Here is a 9,222-nt window from a genome sequence, read left to right as displayed (position 1 = left end):
AAGAACAACGCAGGACTGCTCAACATTCCAACAAAAAGGTGTACTGTGGAAACATTCAAATACAAGACAAGACTATCGAGACTGTACACCAGATACTTACATATATTCCGTTTGATAACAGACCAGTTTTTGAGGTTGTGTTGATGTAACGAACATCATCTACTGTAGATGACGGTGAAACTGAAGGACACTAATGATTTTCAAGGTAAATTTCATAGATAATGCTTTCAAAACATGTGAAGCCGGCCGCGGTGGTCGAGTGGCTCTAGGCGCTTCAGTCCGGAACCGCGCGACTGCTACGGTAGCAGGTTCGAATCCTGCCTCGGGCATGGATGTGTGACGTCCTTAGGTTAGTTAGTTTAAGTAGTTCTGGTATCATAGTGCTCAGAGCCATTTGAACCATTTGAAAACATATGAGAAATGTAGACATTTCCTTTACATGTTGTATTGTGAATGTTTTTGTGGAAATGGAACTACTTTTGATGTTATAATGAAAAGTTTAAACACCTAATTCGTTATCAATTTGAAGTAGGAAACAGATCCAAACCATCTTTCCAGGGTACTGAGATAGGAGGTTAACATAAAGAATCTGATATAACTGTTGGGTAAAGGCAAAATTAAAAATAAGAACTGGGAAAAAATTGGAAATTTGTGGTAAGGTCTTATGGGACCAAACTGCTGAGGTCATCGGTCCCTAAGCTTACACACTACTTAATCTAACTTAAACTAACTTACGCTAAGGACGACTCACACACCCATGCCCGAGGGAGGACTCGAGTCTCCGAAGGGGGAAAGAACAGGGGAAAGTTTCTGTATTTCCCCTGAAAAGGAGATTTTGGATTCGTTTCCTTCTTCAAACTACCGATTGAGTCGAACCTGTAACTAAACACGCCGCTTTTCTTTATATTTTCTGTATTTCCTCTATCAGTGATACCTGGTACTGCTTCCGGATTGACTATTATTATTCAAGTACTAGTCGAACGAGGGATTTTTTGGCTGTCTGATTCGTGTATAGACTACTATAGCTGAGGATCTTACAGTTCATCTGGCATCTGCCTTACCTACAATTAACTTTTATTTTTAATGGATGTATCTGCTTCCGGTGATAGTTCTGCAATCTTGTAATCATAGAGTCAAGTGTCGCTATGCATATTTACACGCAGTACTTGTTGTGGCCTTCAGTCTGAAGGTTGGTTTGATGCAGCTTCTCATCATGCTAGTCTTATGCACAAACCTCTTCATATCTGAATAACCACTGCAACCTACTTCTTGTATCCAAGCCTTGCTCTTCCTCTACAATTTTTACCCATCTCCCCTTACCAAACTGACGATAACTTCATACGTCACGATGTGGTCTATCAATTGATCCCTTCTTTTACTCACGTTGTGCCATAAATTGCTTTCTCCCCAAACCGGGTCATAACCCGACATCAGGTATACAACCTACCCATCCAATGTTCCTATCTTCGTATTCATTATTATGCCTACTTCTGCATTACCCCTATTTACCTTTGTGTTGATAACCCTGTACTGTCCTGACCAGAAATCCTTCCCGTCACTGCGTTTCACTAATTTAACTGTCAGTTCCCCTTTTTACATTCTCTGACCTACCCACCCAATTAAGGGACTAGCATTCCACGCTCGGAATACTAGAATGCCAGTTTTATTTGATGTTCAGCGATTACGCGAGTCGCATATGATGAAAACTTTCTTTATTTCCAGACCGCTTTAAAACAGGAAGAGGCAATTATTACTTGTCATAGCAACTAGTTGGCAACGGCCTTACCACAGTGGATACACCGGTTCCCGTCAGATCACCGAATTTAAGCGCTGTCGGGCGTGGCCGGCACTTGGATGGGTGACCATCCGGGCCGCTATGCGCTGTCGCCATTTTTCGGGGAGCATTCAGGCTCATGATACCAATTGAGGAGCTCCTCGACCGAATAGTAGCGACTCCCGTCAAAGAAAACCATCATAACGACCGGGAGAGCGGTGTGCTGACCACACGCCCCTCCTATCCGCTTCCTCAGCTGAGGATGACACGGCGGTCGGATGGTCCCGACGGGCCACTTGTGGCCTGAAGACGGTGTGCTGCTGCTATCGAAACTGGTTGAATTGAGGACTGTGATGGCGAACGCAACAAGACACAGAATAGCAGCATAAATAAAATAACAACTGATTTAATGTAAACGCTATTTAAACGAATCATTGTCCTGCGAGAGTGGTCTTCGTAACCATGATGATGATGAGTGTTGCTTTTAAATAGTCGTGGTGGCTTTCAGTGACTCTACTGCAGTAGTACGTTAGGAATCATACACGGATGAAATTCTAATACGCTAGAAATTTATACAAGGAAAAAAATGTCAATGTATTTTTATAAAGCAGTCGGCCACATTTTCAGTCACTCAGCTCAGTTTCTTGTAGAGGCGAATCGCACGGTTCGATCTAGAAACGGAGTTTCATGAGTGAAATGGGACCAACTGCTTTAATTCGTAAGTATTATTTAGCAATTTTTAACATGAGAAGAAATATTTTCCAATGGTATTTTCAATTTTTCCATAAATGTAACGAGACGCACAGACGGGATGATCGGATATAGTCAATACTTTTGGCTTAAGTATTGTTTGAGTGTATAAATGTTTCATTTTATTTTGATGTTCTCGTAGTCATTCCCTTGATTTGAAGAGTATGTTCATTGGATTGTTTCTCTTCTTACAGGTAAATAACGTTACGGAAACAACTTGAGCTCACAGGATAGCAGTAAGCAGTAAGTACTCGTCTGTGCCATGCATCGACATATTTGACGTACTCTTAAAGTGTGCAGGCCTCACTGTGTAGATCCTACGTGTGATTATGCTCACACAATGACGGAAAAAAATCGCAACACCAAAAAATAATTAATGCTCAGTAATGAAATTTCGGGAATAGATGTGACTAGGCAACGTGTCTAAGTGATTAACGTTGCAGGATCACACGTTAATCTAAGCGCGAGATAAGACATTGCAGATGTGAAACGGTGGTACATTAATAACCGTTGAAACCGCCAGAATGTTGAATGCAAGCATGCAACCATGCATACTCTGTGTCGTACAGGTGCGGGATGTCAGTTTGTGGGATGGAGATTCCGTGCCTGTTGCACTTGGTCGGCTAATACTAGGACGGTTAATGCGGTTAATGGTGGAGCTGTCGTCGGATGATGCCCCCTGTTGCTCAACTGGAGACATATCTTGTGATCGAGCGGGCCAAGAAAACGTGTCGATACTCTGTAGAACATGTTGGGTTGCAACAGCGGCTTGCGGGCGAGCGTTGTCCTGTTGGAAAACATTTCATGGAATGCTGTTCATGAATGGTACAACAAGCAATCGAACCTCGAGATTGACGTACGGTTTTGCAGTCAGGGTGCGCGGAATAGCCACGAGAGTGCCCCTGCTGTTCTAACTGTTCTAACTTGTGAAAATCGGATTTATATGCCACCTGAAGTATACAAACATGTATTCGACACCTCAAAACAAATACCTCCAAATCCTTTAAAAATTATTCTGTAATAATGTTGTTACGATGTATATTCTTTTTACTTTGCGATAATGTCTTCTCTTCTGCTACACGAACCTTGCACCCAGCAGATTCCAGACACCATATTTGTTTACAAATATGACAGTATACATGTGATGTGTTACGACAGCGAAAGGAACCTGTGACCACTGGAGGTACTCTATTTACTTATTTTATGTATTAGTATCAGTTTAATTTTTTGTCAGAAGAAACCCAAAACCATGTTCTGAAATAGTTTCTTGTTTCTCCACTAGACAGTGCCACAAGTTCCTCCAAAAAATCGTAACACAACACACACACAAATGCCATACTAACTAATGTAAATCCACCCGATAATAGAGGTTTATACCTTTGAAACGCGTTGTGGAGATAAATAAAACGGTGACTGGTAACAGTAAACTTGTTGTTTCATTTAATGATTTCCAAATGCTGTATTGAGATATTATTCGTGTATTTCAACAGTAAAGTGTAATTAATTATTAAAAATTGCTCATGTTATTTTACCTGCCTCAAAGAGTGCTACAGTTTATTGTTACGATAAACATTTTGTTTTCGACCCTATTCAATTGTCACTTATAAGTGACATGGCGACTCATGAAATTTCGTTTGAGTCCTTGAGCGATCGCTTCACGAGAAGTTATAATTTCAACGGAAAACTGCATATTTAGCTGTAATAAATCGACCATAATGTTACAGTTTTATTCTTGTAACAACTGCTAGGATTCGTCTATGCTATTCTTCTGTGTATTGTTTCTCCCAAAGTTTAGTTTACGAGGTACTGAGCCTGTGCAATCTTCACGGTAAGAGATAGTAGGTCCCGGTAGATTGAAATTTAAATTAAATCGTTGGCGTGGATCGTGAAAGTCATGAAAACTCGGGTGGCACACAGTTTTAAATCTGTTGGAGAAGTTTCACTTTATGAGTTTTGCTCATGCATTCAAAGACAAACCACTCGTTCTAGACGGGGTAAGTATGGCTTTACTACGGACGGTAACACGTTGTTTGACTGGTTTTTCATTATCCTGATTGTTCACCTGTACACAATGAAAGGGGCTATTGAGTTATCCACGCATGTTTTAGTAGCGTTTCTCAATCACACGCGGACGAACTACAGAGTCGAAGTAAAACATAAAATTATAGAATAAGATATGTTCTGATAACACAGAGATAATTGCGGAATAAATGATCACGAACTGAAATCGTCATGACGAACGAAGGAAAGCTTACTTGAAATGTCGTGGTTCACCTCGACGACGAAAATGTTGTCCCTCGATCGTTCACCGGAAGATTTGAGGGAAAGTAAATATCCAACAATATAATGTCTAAAACACCAACTGTATAAGGCAGGTAATGAGATATACTGGGTGAAGCAGCATTACTCAGCGTTCTTCTGATGGTCCCACGTATATGTTCGAAGCGTTGTCCCTTTATTTTTATATCTACGCCCTCATCGTAAGTTCGTCAGTTCCTAAGTGTGACATCCATTGAAGCAGTGTCGCGGATAATTGTCTCGTCAGATAGGAGATTTAACATGGAAAGCTACCACTCTGGATTTTTGAACTGATATTTCTAGATCGCACTCGTTTTCGATCTGTTCTTATTTGGACATGCGTCGTTTAAGATCGTGTTGCGTTTTTATAAAATTACGGTGCCACCGATTCTGACGTATGGGACACTCACTCTTGCGCAGAGTAAGTAACCGTGAGGTACTGACATATGTTTTTCGACCAGACATCGCAGAAATGGGAAGATATTACCAACCGAAAGAGCGAAGGAAGACGTCTTAAGCTATTACAGACGTAAAGGACAGAGACGCCTTCCAAGACCGAAGGAAAAAAAAGGTGAAGCCAAAACAGGCGTTTGCTATATATGGTAAAGTGAAGAAAAGAAGAGGTAATTGATAATGGTCTTGAAGCAACAATATTGATAAATTATGGAAAGGAACTCAGTACGAATTTGTGCAGTGCCGAGTCAAACACAAGATGAAAGATGCATGGCGCTAAAGTGTAAAAGATGCAGCAAGCTTTGACCAGTAACAAGTCTACAGAATGTGCCATTGCCTTCCACAGCGGTGCTACTTTATCCGCAATATTCACAGGACAAAAACTTTCTAAAATACTGTTTCATTCGCGACACACGTGTCATGAGCTTTTGTCTCCTTGAAAAGTTTTCGTTGTGTAGGGTTCGGTCCGAAGTCCGTTCGAGATTCACTTTGAATCTCATTTCTGTGTATGTAAAGGGCGTTGACTCTGCAACACCGGCCTCCTTCCCCAGAGGACGCAGCAGTAAGAGTCGTGACTGCTGTTGTTGCTTACCGGCGCTGCCTGGGCGTCTTCTGCGAGAGTAGGTCGCGTAACGACACCAACTTCGGATCTGCACAGCTGCGACACTCGGGAGAGATGAGCAATCCACTCACTGGCACCCTGCCAGCAAATACGCTGCGCCCAATAGCGGAGACTCACACTAGGGAAAGGCGTTGCTCCCGGGTTCACTGATTGCCATGATAAATCCCCGAGCATTTAGCATGTGCTGACGTGTACTACAAGGATCATCCCTCAAGGGTTGGCCGAGCGGTTCTAGGCGCTACAGTCTGGAACCGCACGGCCGCTACGGTCGCAGGTTCGAATCCTGCCTCGGGCATGGATGTGTGTGATGTCCATAGGTTAGTTAGGTTTAAGTAGTTCTAAGTTCTAGGGGACTGATGACCTCAGAAGTCCAAAGGTGCTCAGAGCCATTTGACCCCTCAAGGGTAATATTTTTCAGTGGGAAATAATTCTTTGGCTTCTGTGTCTGTAATATACCATCCGATCACACGTATCCAGATACTTATTAGTGGTCCTTAATATGGGGTGCGTCCACCCTTCGCTTTATGACGGTTTTTGACTCTGCTAGTGACACTTTCAATGAGGTGTCTGGGCGTCAGTGGAGGAATCACAGCCTATCCTTCCTCAAGAGCCGAAACCAAAAGTAATATTGTTTGACAACTGGGTCTGGAGCAAAGTTGACGTTCAAACTCATCAGAAAGCTGTTCCATTGGGTTCATGTCGCGACTCTGCTCAGACCAGTCCATTTCAGGAATGTAATTGTCCACAAGCCATTGCATCGCAGGTGCTTTAAGAGGGGTAGGACGTCAAACGGTCCGACTTGGAGCAGGAGAGGAACCACAGGACATTTTAATTTCCACTGTCTATACTTTTACAAATAAATTTATAAAACTTTGTCAGCATGACAAGGAAGGATTCAGGATTCATACTTATAGCAGTGGATAGGTTCAAATGGCTCTAAGCACTATGGGACTTAACATCTGTAGTCATCAGTCCCCTAGACTTAGAACTACTTAAACCTAACTAACCTAAGGACACCACACACATCCATGCCCGAGGCAGGATTCGAACCTGCGACCGTAGCGGTCGCGCGGTTCTAGACTGTAGCGCGGCCGGCCGCGTGATAACATTTGTCTTTTGTGTTTAATAGATAGACAAAACATTCTTGGTACATTTATATAAACGAACCTATGGCCTGACGTTCGCCTTAATCTGGCGAGTCCTGTGGGGTGGGGGAGATCTGGAGAGCACGTGCTCACTGTTCAGTTTCGAAAGAAAAACACTCACGTGCACTAAATCCACATGCCGAACAAAATGTTGATAGCATTTTTGCAAGAAGTGTTGTATATACCTCGTGGTTGGCATCGAGCAGAATTTTGGGTGGCTGCATGAGCCGCTTCCAATGAAATCGATTCATTCTTTGCCAAATGTACGCTCGATAATTTAAAAGTCCACCACAAATAAAATAATATAGCAAGCCTAAATTGTGAAGGCTTGGGGTACGATTTGAATCAAGGGACCGCGTGGTCGCGACTAACGGAAATCATGATATTACGCCTCTGATTAACTGAAAAAAATTATAACCGGAACCTAAATGTTAATTCAAAACAGCTAGGAGAAGCAATTGTTGAGATTAAAATTATTAACTCATTCAAATACCTTTTTGTCCTTCGTTCGACGCAGACGTTCTGAAGGAACGTCTGGTCGCCTACCTGTCTTCCTAACACCTCTCTGTAACCTTCGCGCGGAGCCCTATCCGAACCGCCCGGGGTGGTGTGGGACGCCCATGTCAAACCTCTGCTACGAGAAACGTGTTTGCTTTACTCATCTTTGGCCAAGCCCTCCTGTTCCTGCTCTGTGCCTTCCACCGACACCGTTTAAGTTGGTAGAAGATTAGGAAACCCACGACTTCTCTGGTGCGTCTGCTACTTCATTTAATACATTCACACCTAACCACACACTTCCAGCAAGGATGAGAAATGGAAATCAGGACAGAGGACGTGCTCATAATATTGAAAAGAAATGTGTCGACCCATATTTTTTTTTTACAGCCATGCAGTTGTCGGAGCAGAGATTAATTAGTAGCATAAAGATTGATGGGTCAAATGGTTCAAATGGCTCTGAGCTCTATGGGACTCAACTGCTGTGGTCATAAGTCCCCTAGAACTTAGAACTACTTAAACCTAACTAACCTAAGGACATCACACACATCCATGCCCGAGGCAGGATTCGAACCTGCGACCCTAGCGGTCGTGCGGTTCCAGACTGTAGCGCCTTTAACCGCTCGGCCACTCCGGCCGGCCATAAAGATTGATTTAATTTTACAATATTATATGTCAGGTAGTATGGAGATTTGTTTTTGCACTCATTTTTAGTCATGTAACGACACTGAACAGTGGATTTAGACTTACAAAATCCTTTCTTAAAGAATTTACTTTATTTACTAGCGATTCACCAAGAACATTAACACATTTAATCACACTAGGTGAGCGTGGAAGTAGTTGCCAGGAAGTAACTGATGGAAAATAAAATAACCTTTAACAAATGTGAATTTTATTCCTAAAAGCCTTTTCAAAAACAGATTTAAAATTACAATCAGAGGCAGAATAAGTAGTTTTTTTTTTTTTTCAGTCTGAGCTTTCGGGCTGAGAAGCTTCCGCCCCCTTTCAACACGGCCGTAGTCACGACCGCTCACAACTACAGTGGTGCAAATCTGCAACACACCAGATTGTTTTAAACTAAAAATTTTAATAACTCACACAAACACATTAACTATGCATCCCGTAAGAGGGATGGAAATGGTACAAACACACACGCTAAGTAATTATTTGCCACCAAAGTGCAATTTGTTTTTACGGTGGAAGGGTGGCAACTTTATAAAAATGACTATTTAAATAAAACCCATGAAATTCAGACTTACATGAAGTGTACAACACGCTTTACATTACACATATACCGCCTCGTAAGATGATAGGCAAGATAAAAACATATTTCAGGAATTCAGCCTTTACCTTAATTCTATAAATTCGTTAACACCGAATCCGACAAACATGACAGAGGCAGCTTTTAACGTGCGACAGACAGACAGACAGACACTAACTGCCTAACAAATGCGAACGAGAAGCAAACGAGTAAGCTGGGGACGAGAGACTGACCAAGAACACAAGTAGAATTCAACAACTGAAACAACATTTCACTAATCACTTAACTTCTAATAACTGCGATTTCTGGCAAAGACCTGGCGCAGCACCCGGAAAACGCTCTCCCGAACCGTCCGTTGGCAGCTGCTTCAACGGACGCAGAAAGGCGCGCCGATCTCCCGTCTCACGGCGTCGCAGCCTGCACC

At 42.4% G+C, this 9,222-nt stretch overlaps 1 protein-coding gene and 1 pseudogene across 1 annotated transcript in view; both read left to right on the top strand.

Annotated features, from left to right (window-relative positions):
• The first annotated feature begins 1,772 nt into the window (after positions 1 to 1,772).
• On the top strand, positions 1,773 to 1,890 carry LOC124712702 (annotated as a pseudogene).
• An 844-nt stretch (positions 1,891 to 2,734) lies between these two features.
• LOC124712209 (high affinity copper uptake protein 1-like) overlaps positions 2,735 to 9,222 on the top strand; it is a 321,189-nt gene continuing 314,701 nt past the window's right edge. Inside the window, exon 1 of the mRNA XM_047242505.1 lies at positions 2,735 to 2,767. The gene's annotated coding sequence lies outside the window, so the exon portion shown is untranslated. The remainder of the gene's footprint in view (positions 2,768 to 9,222) is intronic.

Source organism: Schistocerca piceifrons, chromosome 8 (assembly GCF_021461385.2).
Source record: "Schistocerca piceifrons isolate TAMUIC-IGC-003096 chromosome 8, iqSchPice1.1, whole genome shotgun sequence".
In the NCBI taxonomy this organism is placed as follows: Eukaryota; Metazoa; Arthropoda; class Insecta; order Orthoptera; family Acrididae; genus Schistocerca; species Schistocerca piceifrons.
Note: the sequence above shows the minus strand (reverse complement) of the source record. Positions and strands in the feature narration are given on the sequence as shown.